Source organism: Miscanthus floridulus, chromosome 7, assembly GCF_019320115.1.
Source record: "Miscanthus floridulus cultivar M001 chromosome 7, ASM1932011v1, whole genome shotgun sequence".
NCBI lineage: Eukaryota > Viridiplantae > Streptophyta > Magnoliopsida > Poales > Poaceae > Miscanthus > Miscanthus floridulus.
The window spans coordinates 87,477,585-87,487,727 of NC_089586.1; the positions used below are offsets into that span (position 1 = coordinate 87,477,585).

At 43.1% G+C, this 10,143-nt stretch overlaps 1 pseudogene; it reads left to right on the forward strand.

Annotated features, from left to right (window-relative positions):
• The first annotated feature begins 3,652 nt into the window (after nucleotides 1-3,652).
• Nucleotides 3,653-5,441, forward strand: LOC136465812 (E3 ubiquitin-protein ligase RHF2A-like; annotated as a pseudogene).
• Nucleotides 5,442-10,143: the final 4,702 nt, after the last annotated feature.

The window sequence follows — 10,143 nt, forward strand, 5'->3', positions numbered from 1 at the left end:
GCGCGTTTTCGCCACCGTCGGTCATGGCGCCGCTGCGCTTGACCCCGCCGCGCTTGACCCCGCCGTGGAAAGCTTCCCCCGTCCCTCCTCCATCCCTTTATGTAGCCTGCTCAGGTTCGTCACCTTCTTGTGGACCCCATGTGCACGCCCGCTTGCCCGGACATGGCCGGCAACGGCCGTTGGCCCACTGGCAGTGCCCGCACCGCCGTGGCGCCTGGAACGCCGGCGTGGTGTGGCGTCTCGCCTCGGCCGAGCTGGTCCAGGACGGCCTTGGGCCGAAGCCCCGAGCCAGGCCATCGCCCTTCCCTCCGCTCGGTTTGCGCAGACCGAAAGTGGCCGTGGGCCAGTTGTTCCCACGGGCCGGCCCAGTAGTAATAGGAAAAATACGTTTTCGGTTTTTCTTTTATTATTTGGGAAGAGAAATACTTTGGAAAATATTTGTGTACTCATTTTGGCTCCAAATTTGTTGAAACAAATTTTGCTAGGTTCCTTGTCACCAGATCTACATGATAAAAATATTACATGTCATTTTTAAGATACTTTTCTGTAGAGTTTTATTTAATTCTTGATATTGCTGATATCTTGTAAAATGTGTATTAAAACCTATATGCATCAGAAAAATATGCTTCCAAGCTTGTTACTCTTCTTGTGTAATGTACTTCCTAGGAAAAATATATGCCATGCATGTCCTGTAGAAAAATTGTGAGATGTAGTTCAAGTGCCTTTAATGGCTGATTTTTTTTATTTTTGCTAGAGAGCAAAATTTGTATGAAACATGCATGTGATAATTTTTGTACAGTGGTTATTTACTATTTAGAACCTAGGAAAAATACTAAATCTATTGTTTGACACTTTTCATAATACAAAGTATTTTCATGTTTATAATTATGCCATAGCTTGTTATTTTTGTGTAGGCTATTCCACTTTTCCAAATGCCATAAAAATCTGATGGTAGACTACTTAGGGTAGTACTGTGCTATGGTAATTTTCTAAGATTTTTCTAAGCTATAAAAATAGATATTGCTATTCAAACCTATTATTAATTAGGGTTTAATCAAATGTTGCTTTATGCCTGATTAAGAAATTAGTGAAGCTTTGGTGTATCTTTGAAGCATTTAATGAGATGTGTTGACTTAGCATATTAGTAGTAGAAGAGAATGCAGTAGATGACATGTGCTTGTAGTACATGTTCTTGGATGATGTTGACTACCTTGCATTCAAGCATATCCATTGTGTTCATTTCATCTGATGCACCGTTTGCATAAGCACTTACGCACATGCATCATACAGGATCGCAAACCGAGAGCCCAGTCGTTATACCCAAGGAGCTCAAGGAGCAGCTCGAGGTGCAGCCGCAGGAAGTGACCGAAGCAGACGAGGAGGACATTGAGGAACTTCTGGAGTGCCCCGATCACCGCCCGAGCTCCTTCGAGAGAGACAAGCCCCGGAGCATTTTCTCCCCGGTTTGCAATTATTAATTAAATGCTTTACCTTAATTGATACATTACGTTTAGGAGTTGTTTGCAACCGTTGCTGCATTATACCTTGTCTACCTTTGTTATACTATACCCTTGTTACCCTGGTATCCACAGTCGAGTCAATGCTTAGCTGGCTTAGACCGGTAGAAGTCGGGTGATTTCCTGTCACCTGCAAGCTATAGGTGGTTACCTAGATCTGCTTAGATAACTATGTAGTCATGGTATAACTAAGTGTTAAATGAAGTTGAGACCGGACAGAGACTTACAGAGTTTTGGACTGTAGTGCTTTCCGTCTGTGTCGATTAAGGACCGACCGTTGTTGAGCCTTGAGTCATGTTGAACACATGCCTTACATTTAGCTGGCCGAATAAAGTACCTTTCGACCGTGAAGCTGGGAGATTATTCGGGCCAAGTAGATTGCCCACAGTGCACTGTGCCGGAGCAGGTGTGGTAGGACACGGAGGCACGAAGATAAGACCAAAGAGCAGTCGGTCGGCCCCCGGGTATGTGGTTCCTAGCAAACTCGAGATTCCTGGATAATTGACTCGGTGACCGATACCTCACTTTAGCGGGTGAGTGAGGTTTGTGTAAGGAATAAAATCACCAGCTGGTTAGGAATCGATTCGAATCGCCATCGCTCCTAGATAGTGAGCACTTGACTTGAGTGACTTCATCGTAGTAAAGTTGATGGAACACTTGGACAGTTATAATGAATATGACATTATGGAAGTTGTTAATGATCATTGGTTATCATTATTTGCTTAATCACATACTTGCTCTAGTATAGGTGCAAATATAGTTGACAGGTTAATAATAATTAACTTGACAGTAATGCTTTTGCAAAGGTTCTTGAGATACTAAAAATGTCTCTTTTTGCAAATGAGTCAGCTACCCTACTATAAAGCCCTTCATAATCCTTGGGGTCACTTTATTTTTGGTTATGTCGGGTAAGTCTAGCTGAGTACCTTCTCGTACTCAGGGTTTTATTCCCACTTGTTGCAGATGGGCAGATGTATTACGGCTACTGTATCAACTGCCTTTATCCTGCGATGGGTGATGCTTAGGACCATGGGCATGGTCATTCCTTACGTCTCGTCTGATGCTTTTGTTGGAGATGATCATTAGCTGGCACTGTATTTGAACTTCGTGTGAGTGTGTGTGGTTTTGAACAAATGACTTCCGCTACTTCTATTTGAACTCATTTTGTAATAACTATGTTTAAACTCTGATGTATCTGAGATGCGAACTTTTAAGTAATATGTGATGGTGACTGCTAAACTTATTACAATCTTGGCTGGTATGTGAGTTAGTTTGAAATCCTTCATGATTTCATGGACTACCGGGTTATACAGGCTTAAGTTTGCTAAATTATCTGCTCTGGCGGTTGATTTTCTTACTTAGTTTCGTATAATTGATCGGTTCTGTTACAGACTGTACCACAACATATTGCAAAAATTGAAAAGGGCTACTCTCTACCTGAATGTGCTGCTTACTGATCTATTATTGGTTTTTATCCTTAACAAAATGCTCAGCAATATAGACTGTCATAATATATGTGTAAGGACATTTTTTACATTTACCAATGCTTGTGCTTTTCAACAGTCAGATTTCTTACTTTTGGGTGGTGGTCTAGCCATGATTTATCCTTGTGCAGGTCCTCTACTGAACCTATTTCCTGATCTATCAAAATAAATCACTGGTGTTTCATGTACATACATAGTTTATTTCAAAATTATTTTGGATCATTGGTTTTGTATTGCTTGGCTGTCTTGTTGCTGTTGTAGTAGAATAGTAGGAACTCACATCTTTTAACTGTGTGTTGCATATATTGTACAATAAAATGAATATATATGTGTGCAGTATCCATTTCTTGATTGCATATTTATAAGTAGTAAATTGCACACTTAAATTACTGCAATTATAGTGTTTAACATGTGCAATATCCAGTCTTTATATGTAACTTTTCCACTACTTTGTTTTCCTTTTTACATTTCATTAAGCAGGAAAAACATATGTTCAGAAAGCTTGCACTAGGAAAACTCTTTACTCTAATAGTCCAAGTGTAGCATCATTTAGATTGTTTGATGATGAATAATAATGCTCTAACCTGGATCAGTGCTTGTAGCTGAATTATATGGCTGACTGCTTTATTTCATCCTTTGTTACCTGATTTTTGAAGGCTACTGTGTATTTAGGAAGTATGGTCTTTTAGTTTTATCATTAGTTCTGTAACATGGAGAATAGAAATATTGTACCTATTAGTTTAGTTGCTTGTTTGAGGATCTGAATTCCTGCATGCTTGGTTACTCTGATCCCATGTGTTGGCAGGCAATTAGCATGAAGGACCCCATGAGGTACAAACTCTGCTATACCACCAATGCATTCCACTAATAAATCTCATTTCCATGTTGGTCTCACTCTCACACGCATTCCTTGCCTCCTACTATTGAGGAAGAGCAAAACGCGCAAGAAAATCATGCGCGCACGATAATCATTTTCTGTCATCCACTGCTCTATGACTTTGAGGTGCTGACATATCTAATGTTCACATTCAGAGTGTGCTTCTAGTGATGGCATGCCTATGTGCTCAATTCCTGCACACTACTGATGCCACTGTTTCTTTTATTCCATTCTAGGTACCAGTGGATGCAGAAGATGCTGAGATTGAGGAGTGTATCCTACAGCACTTGCTGCTGCTGCTGCCATTCGTAGGTCGCACCGTCATGCTAGAAGAGAAGGCCATCGCAACAGATCAGCAGCTCATGGTCATGGGCACCCACAAGCCCTGTTCTTTCCATCTGCTGAGGCCACCCCTAGTGGTTTTCTGTCTTCACATCCACCGCAAGAAGGGGACCATGAACATGCTTCTACTGTGATTTCTTCTCGGCCATTGCCTACCGTGAACTCCGCAGAAGAAACAACTGAAGACACATCTGTGAATCACACTACCTCGGTTAATGGCCCTATTGGGTCACATGATAGGTACTTCCTATAGAATAGTATTGTCTATATTTATCTGTAATCTGTTTGCTTATCATTTACATGGGGTTAATAAACACTTGCTATGTAATGAGCTGCATCAGTGTTTCTAGGAACCAATCTTTGCCTGTCAACCAAGATGAAGCTGGACCATCTGATGCACAGTCATTCTTAGACACGATCAAATCTCGACTGCAGTTAGTTTCTACAAAGTATGTACTACTACATTGTAGTTCTAAGCATATGCAATCTATGGAAATTTAATTTACCTCATGAGTATACTTGATATATATATATTGTTCGAAGCAAATTTGTAATAACTTTCAATGTTTATTTTGAACAACCAACCTGTAGATCAAAAGAGAAATGTATTAGCTTAGAACTTAGTAGTTCATATATTTAATGCCTCATGGTTTGTCTAAGGAGGATGAGTAAGGGCATAAGATAGGTTGAATGGCATAGTCATTGGACCCAAATTTCCTTAAATACCTATTCAGAATCTATGTTAGTTGTTATCTCTGAAACCTAGGTAAACATCATACTGAAACTCCTCTCACAAAGCATGTGTCATGATTGTGGCGGAAGTGACCGGATAGGATAGGAATGCGAAGTCGCCAGCCGTTCGGCCGCTGGTTTCCTACCTGTGGTGGCTGGTGTGGGGAACAGCAAGGAGATGAGAGAACAAAGAAAGGAGATGAGAATAGGAATTGGGTTGTCATTGTATGTTTATTCCTTGATCACCACTGCATATAAAGGAGATTACATCTTCATTCTCTCCTAATTAAACTCTTTTCTCTCCCTAATTCAAGCCTTCCTGATTTGATCCCTTGATCCTTTCCTGCCTAATCAGCCCCTACAACAGCGCCTATAGTTAATACCAACCATAACATCTCTCCCCTCCTTTAGAAAGAGCTCGTCCTCGATCAAGGGTTTAATTTGTGCCTATGATATTTTCTGTAATATCATATTGCTTCTAGATTATAATTCTATTAATTGTGATTTGTGCCGGCACACACCACTTTTTGTCCTCGTCCTTTCATAGAAAAAAATGTTTTTCGTGATTTATGGCGACACATCTCATATATTTGTCTTTGTCCTCCTATAGAAAAAAATTGTATTTTGTTAATTGTGATTTGTGCTAGAACACACCACAGTTATACGTTGTGTTTTGTGAAACGACCCCGATTTCCGTGAAGGGAAATCCACAGCGTCGAAGTGTAATAAGACCGTTGTAGATCATATTACCCAAATTCTAGTCGAATATCACATCCATACAATGATAATATCAGAGTACAAATAGTGCAGAATTACATAAATTATTACATCTCCACAATGGCAGAATCAAAAGTAGCATTCATTCAGAACAGCTTGAAGATAAGATCGCCAAACTTGAGCGTAGGAACGAATCCCTCAACCGTCAAACTCCTCGGAGCTATACTCCTCAGCAGAACCTATGTGCCAAAATTTATCAGTACGATTTGTACTGGCCACTCCCAACCCTATGAGCATTGCTTTGTGGAAATTGGATGCAAGTTGGATATAGTCAAAAGGAAACTATGAGGCTGGGGTTTCCTATGTATATAGCATATCAAGTATATATATAAAAGTATAGTCAAGATTTAACACCATTCCCACACATATTCCACCCCATTCCCTTCCTAGAGCCAGGTTTCGATCCTAGGATCGATATACCACCATCTCCACACCATCACCATAACCATACCATCGCTCAGTCGACAGACCAACTCCCTCTCGGCTCTATCTCATGGCCCGTAGCCCCTGGCTATGTCCGACACTCTCTCACGGGGGAAGAAGAGAAAGACTCATATCACTATCAAGTTTAAGCGAAACCTAGGAAAGGTCCATAGCCGACAAGTCAGCACATGTATCGATCGATCAACCATACACTCTGCAGAGGTTTTACATAACCACAAGATCTGCATTCTTCGCTGACCGTCGTCAACTAGGCTAATTCCGGCCGCTTGCCAGCCTAGGATAATGCCACTCTACCATTCAGCCCTGGTACACCCTAGGTCTGGTCTGGGGTGGCTAAAACTGTGAGTCATGAGCTGGGTCCACAAGGTCTCCATGAAGTCTCGAAAGGGTGTAGGGGAAATCCTCCATGCTCCATACCTCCTTACACTGTCCGCTATCAACCTAGCAGTAGTGGCAATATCCTACCAAGTAGTCTGGCCGTCCCACACCATATAGGGCGAGTGGTACGTAAGGCTTCCCGGTGAATCTGAGTACTAGTAAGTCCTTAGGGATGACCAAGCCAGAATGTCTTCATTAGGGTTTCCATTTACTATGCCACCACAGCACCTCCATCCTGGGCTCCTCCCATCACAGGTTCACACCCAAGACCACCTCATATACCTTTTACCCACCACAAGTATCCATTCCAGGGGTGCCTAGGTAGCACCACACGGCATGACTTGCCTCAGGCTCATCGTATACTCCAACTTGGTCGACACAACCCTCACCCTCCACACACCCAAGTCACACACGCAGCACACTCCCCATAGTTCAGATAACACCACGCATTAATATAGTATAAGCGTAGTAGAAGTACAAGTAATGAAATATAGCAGTGAGCGTGTGTCTAGCCTAATAGCAGGGTATGCAGGGGTAAGGTTGCGTCAAGGTAAAGGCCATCAAGTAAGCATACTACCATGCAAGTTCTATCATAGTATGATTGTAGCGGTAAAGTAAAGCAATAGCAGTTCTATATTAGCCATGCGTAATAGGTGCTACGAGATTGGGTGGGATGTGGCACCTTCAGTGTAGTCGTCTCCGTACTCCTCATGGTACTCATGGTCCTCGTCAGTCTAGTTCTCCTCCGAGTCTACAAACGATTGCATTATAGTTGCGTTAGCGACGTCTATAGAATAGCACAAACAAGCAATGGAAATTCAAAAGAGCCAAATGCACTCAAACATAGGTTCATTGCATAGAGCTTGATTTTAGATGAATTTTGGTCCTAGTTTCGTATTTTTCCAAGGTCGTATGAATTAGTTATGAATTTCCAAAGTTTAAATCGTTTCTGAAAATGAAAAAAGGCTGAATTAATCCTGGGCTGACACGTGTCACGCTGTGACTGGTCCACGTGGCATGCTAACGTCAGCATGATGTCAGCATGATGTCATCGTCTCAGTTCCAAGCTGACAGGTGAGGTCCAGCTGACGTCAGCATGACGTCAGCAACGTCATCAGTTCTGACAGGTGGGTCTAGGGGCTCTCGGGTCACTGACATGTGGGTCCGGTCAAAGTCAACATCAGTCAATGGTGAGTCAATGGTCAATGGTCTACGGTCAATGGTTAGGGTCACTAACGTGTGGGTCCAGGGCTACTAATGTCAGCAGCTGATGTCATCGTGACGTCAGCATGACGTCACCCCAGCTGTGTTGGCTTCTGCCGTGTGGGTCCCACGTGACGTCAGCATCTGACATGTGGGTCCAGAGTGTCCATGCCACTGACATGTGGCGGTCAACGGTCAACATGGGCCGGGTCTCAAATGGGCTCTGGTGGGCTCGGGTTGGGCCGGTCTGGGCCGGGCCGGGCCGGACACGTGGCAAGCTATGGCGCTGCCACGTCGTAGCCATGGGCCTCCACTAGGCTATGGTCTTCGGCTATGGGCGTGAGCGTGGCTCACGGTGGACCAAGAGATGCTAGTCCATGGACCGCAGACAGGTCTACAGTGGACTGAGTCCACCCTTCTTCTCTCAGGCGCGGTCCATGTGCACCGGGTGCATGCGTGGGTGGCCGGTGAGGGGGGGGTTTCCCCTGTTTCTCCTGTGGCTATGCTCTTACCGGCGGCGAGCTCGTTGGTGAGCCTTCGTGGCGGCGCTAGCGCGAAGCATGTCTTCTAAGATCTGATTTACTCGTTCTGTCTGTCCATCTGTCTGTGGATGGTAAGCAGTACTGAAATCAAGTTTGGTTCCAATGGATTTGTGCAGGGCTTCCCAGAATTGGGACACAAACTGAGGACCACGATCAGATACAATACTAGAGGGAGCTCCATGCAGTCTAAGAATATGCTCAACATATAGATCTGCTAATTTTTCGGCATCGATCTTGGTCTTAACTGGTACAAAGTGAGCAATCTTGGTCAAACGATCAACAATCACCTAGATGGAATCATTGCCTTTCTGTGAATGGGGCAATCCAACTATGAAATCCATGGATATACTCTCCCATTTCCACTCGGGAACATCAAGAGGTTTTAGCAATCCTACAGGCCTTTGATGTTCAGCCTTGACTCTGTTGCAGGTGTCACAACGTGCCACATGTCCTGCAATGTCCGTCTTCATGCCTTTCCACCAAAAGTGTTTCTTCACATCTTGATACATCTTTGAACCTCCAGGGTGAATATAGTACTTAGAATCATGAGCTTCTGACAGAATTTCCTCTCGTAGTACTGGGTCAGATGGAACATAGATTCTGTTCTTGAACCAGATGGTTCCTTATTCATCTTCTTGGTGGTTGGTCTTGTAGCCTAGTTTCTTTAGATCACGGAGATATTTGATCTCTTCACAACTTTTCTGAGCTTGACGGATACGATCTGTGAGATCATAGTGTATGTGGAGCTCATTCAACAAGCCATGCGGTAGTATCTCTAGTTGAAAATCATCAATCTCTTTCTTGAGCTCGGGTGGTACGGATTTAGTGATCAAGGTGTGATAGTAACTCTTGCAACTGAGAGCATCTGCAACTACATTAGCTTTTCCTGGATGATAGTGAATTTCTAGGTCATAGTCCTTGATCAATTCTAGCCATCGGTGTTGCCTCATATTCAAATCTTCTTGAGTGAAAAAGTACTTCAAGCTCTTGTGATCGGTGTAGATGTCACATTTGTTGCCTATCAAGTAGTGTCTCCAGATCTTCAAGACATGCACAACTGCTGCTAACTCAAGATCATGAGTAGGGTAACGGTTCTCGTGTTCTTTCAACTATCGAGAAGCATAAGCTATCACTCTTCCACCTTGCATCAATACACAGCCAAGTCCTTGATGGGATGCATCACAATAGACCACGAAATCTTTGCTAATATTAGGCAATGCTAGCACAGGAGTTGTGGTAAGCTTCTATTTCAGTTCCTAAAAGCTTTGTTCACACGTGGGTGTCCATTCAAACTCCTTAGTCTTCTTCAGAAGATTGGTTATTGGATGGGCTATCTTGGAGAAGTTTTCGATGAATCGGCGATAATATCCAGCCAATCCCAAGAAACTTATGATTTCTGTCACATTACGGGGTTGATCCCACTCTTTCACAGCCTCAATCTTAGCTGGGTCAACTGCAACACCTTCAGCTGATAGTACATAGCCTAGGAAGGCAACTTCCTGTAGCCAAAATTCGCATTTACTGAACTTTGCGTAGAGCTGATGTTGGGCTAGTTTCTCAAGCACCGTTCTTAGATGATGTTCATGTTCTTCAGTGGTGGATGAATAGACAAGGATGTCATCAATGAATACTACCATAAACTTATCCAGTTCATCCATGAAAACCTTATTCATCATGTTCATGAAGTATGCGGGAGCATTCGTGAGTCTAAAAACACCACGGTAAACTCAAACTGCCCATACCTAGTCACAAAAGCTGTCTTCAGGATGTCACTCTCTCGAATCTTCATCTGATGATAGCTAGATCTGAGATCAATCTTGGAGAAATACTTGGCACCTCAAAGCTAA